The sequence below is a fragment of the Bos indicus genome, chromosome 9 (genome assembly GCF_029378745.1).
Source record: "Bos indicus isolate NIAB-ARS_2022 breed Sahiwal x Tharparkar chromosome 9, NIAB-ARS_B.indTharparkar_mat_pri_1.0, whole genome shotgun sequence".
In the NCBI taxonomy this organism is placed as follows: domain Eukaryota; kingdom Metazoa; phylum Chordata; class Mammalia; order Artiodactyla; family Bovidae; genus Bos; species Bos indicus.
In genome coordinates this window covers 13963724-13966900 of record NC_091768.1, presented here as the reverse complement: position 1 = coordinate 13966900, position 3177 = coordinate 13963724, and the positions used below count along the sequence as shown (strand labels likewise).

General features: G+C 43.0%; 1 pseudogene; it reads right to left on the bottom strand.

The window, feature by feature from the left end:
* Positions 1–2024: 2024 nt before the first annotated feature.
* LOC109563462 (dolichyl-diphosphooligosaccharide--protein glycosyltransferase subunit DAD1 pseudogene) lies at positions 2025–2374 on the bottom strand (annotated as a pseudogene).
* Between the last annotated feature and the right edge of the window lie 803 nt (positions 2375–3177).

Here is a 3177-nt window from a genome sequence, read left to right as displayed (position 1 = left end):
TCACTTCAGTCATGTCTGACTCTGTGCGACCCCATAGATGGCAGTCCACAAGGCTCCCATACCCCTGGGATTCTCCAGGCAAGAATTCTGGAGTGGGTCACCATTTCCTTCTCCAATGCATGAAAGTGAAAAGTGAAAGTGAAGCCAGTCGTGTCCGACTCATAGCGACCCGACCCCATGGACTGCAGCCCACCAGTCTCCTCCGTCCATGGGATTTTCCAGGCAAGACTCTTTAGCCACTTCCATATGTCCAGCATCCTCAATCCACCTCCCTGAGACACGGGTATAAATGTATGTCAGAATAAGCATAGATACTTAACATTCCTCTTGGGCTACAGGGAGATCGGAAAATGTCAAGTCATGGTAAATGACTTATGCTCCAGTATGGAAATACTGAGTATGAATAAATGAGATAAGTCCAAAGATGATGAACTGCTGGGAGGCCGTCAAATTCACTGGATTCATCTATGATCATCAGAATAAAATGTATTTTTCCCAAAAGGAATCTTATTCTTCTATCTTTCAAAAGCATCACAGCCAAGTTAAAAAGACTAGATATCTCACAACAACCAAGAACTTGAGTTAAGACTCCTTCAAGATTGTCTATTATAAATTCTATCTATATAGATGAGGAAATTCAAGCTCAAACATTTGCCCTGGGTTCCTAGGGATTTTTACCAGCACTCTTTCTTTAAAAAAAAAAAAAAATCACTTTTTATTATTAGATGGGTTTCCCTGGTGGCTCAGATGATAGAGAATCTGCCTCCAATGCAGGAGACCTGGGTTTGATCCCTGAATTGGGAAGATCCGCTGTAGAAGGGAATGGTTACCCACTCCAGTATTCTTGTCTGGAGAATTCCATGCACAGAGGAACCTGGTGGATGAGAGTGTATGGAGTCACAAAGAGTCGGGCATGAATGAGTGATGAACACACTAACACTATTCCATGCACAATCATACATGTATTTATATTCATTTAAACAATAATATTAGAAAAAATAAGCACCCATGTACATCCCTCACTATGCGTGAAATAGAATATCACCAATATAGATGTGTGGAGAAGGAAAAGGCTACCCACTCCAGTATTCTTGCCTACAGAATCCTGTGGACAGAAGAGCCTGGTGGGCTGCTGTCCACAGGGTTGCACAGAGTCGGACACGACTGAAGCAACTTAGCATGGATACATGCATTGGAGAAGGAACTGGCAACCCACCCCTGTAGTCTTGCCTGGAGAATCCCAGGGACAGAGAAGCGTGGTGGGCTGCCATCTATCGGGTCGCACAGAGTCAGACATGACTGAAGCAACTTAGCAGCAGCAACAGTATAGAAGTGAAGTCTCCAATTCCTTCTATGATGGAATCCCTTTCTCTCCATCACTGGTAAACTACTAGCCCAAATTTTTCTTTCTTTTCCTTTTAAAAAATTTTATCATTCATGATACACACATACCCATGGTTATTTTGGGTTTGGGGTTTTTCTTTTTTACTTTTTATTTAGTTTATTTTTTTATTTTTATTTTTTTCATTTTTAGGAGTGACTGTATAGTCCCTGGAATTCTCCAGGCCAGAATACTGGAGTGGGTAGACTTTCCTTTCTCCGGGGGATCTTCCTAATTGAACCCAGGTCTTCCGCATAGCCTATCCCTTCTCCAGCGGATCTTCCCAACCCAGGAATCGAACCGGGGTCTCCTACACTGCAGGCGGATTCTTTACCAACAGAGCTATGAGTGAAGCCCTTATGAATGACAGGGAGTTTCTTTACTTGGAATGCAAAAAAGGTTATACTTCATGCAAGTCAGAGGCTGTGCTAATAAATGCTCATTACAAAGCTGTTCTGACAAGGAAGCTGGGGAACTTCTCAGGGCTATCCTCCGCGTCCCAAATCTGAGTTGGTAGGAAGTGTAAATCTGAAAAAAATCCGTGTGTCCAACAAACTGCAACCTCAAGAGCTCTCATCCGGGGAAATCAAAAAGTGAACATTCTTCTGGTCTCCTACTCCTCCATTAAGTACATGGGAATGATTTAGGCAATGAAATTCATGACGAGGTGCAGAATGATGCTGGCACAGAGAAAATCAGCAAAGCCTCCCTCCAGCGAGATACCAAGGAAATTCATTTTGCTCTGTGGGTTGGTCTGTATTCTCATATTAACCTCTAAAATGAAGCTCCCCACACAAGAGATGAAGCTCAAGAGGAAAGAACTGAAGGGGAAGGTCCCCATGAGGACACAATAACCAAACTGCAGTGTCCTGGTCAGCAGTATATAGGGAGACATGCATCCAACCACTTGAGACACAGAGAAAGAGAGCCCAAGGACTCCTCTGAGAACTGTGAGGTGACCGACATGACTACACCCTCAATATTCCAGCCCATGCACCCTGAGCTTCCAGCAGACCCAAGGAGACGTAACTACATTCACTATTATTTAATTTTACTCATTTTGTAATTTACATAAATGGTGTCATTTCATATGCATTCACCCGTCACATTTTTTGCTTGGTGTTGCATTATTTTGACAAATATGTTGATGTGTGTAGTTACAGTTAATTCATTTTCATTGTTTCAAGCCATTCTGTTGTGTGTGTGTGTGATAAGTAACTTCAGTCATGTCCCACTCTGTGCAACCCTATGGATGGTAGCCTGATAGGGTCCTCTGTCCATGGGATTCTCCATGTAACGATACTGGAGTTGTAATCATGCCCTTCTCCAGGGGATCTTCGACCCAGGGATTGAACCCATGTCTCTTATGTCTCCTGCATTGGCAAGCATGTTCTTTATCTCTAGTGCCACCTGGGAGCCCCATTCTGTTGTATGTATATACAGCAATTTGTTTTTTCACCTCTTCAATTGATGGACATTAAATTGTGTCCTAGTTTTCACTCTTAGGAGCAATGCTAACCTGAATGGTCTCATACGTGACCTCTGGCAGAAACATCCAATGGCATCTCTAGGGAACATACCCTGGGAAAGGAATTTATGGGCCAGCAGGTGTGTACATTTTCAACTTTATAAGGTATTGCTGAACTGGCTCCCAAAGGAGCTACATCAATTTGTCTAACCATTCTTCCTTCTTGATAGCATTATCAATTATCCAGGGGTCCTTATGAGAGAAAAGAAGGACGTTGGAGGAGAGTCAGAGAAGATGTAATGATGCAGTTCCTTGGCAGATCGAGGAA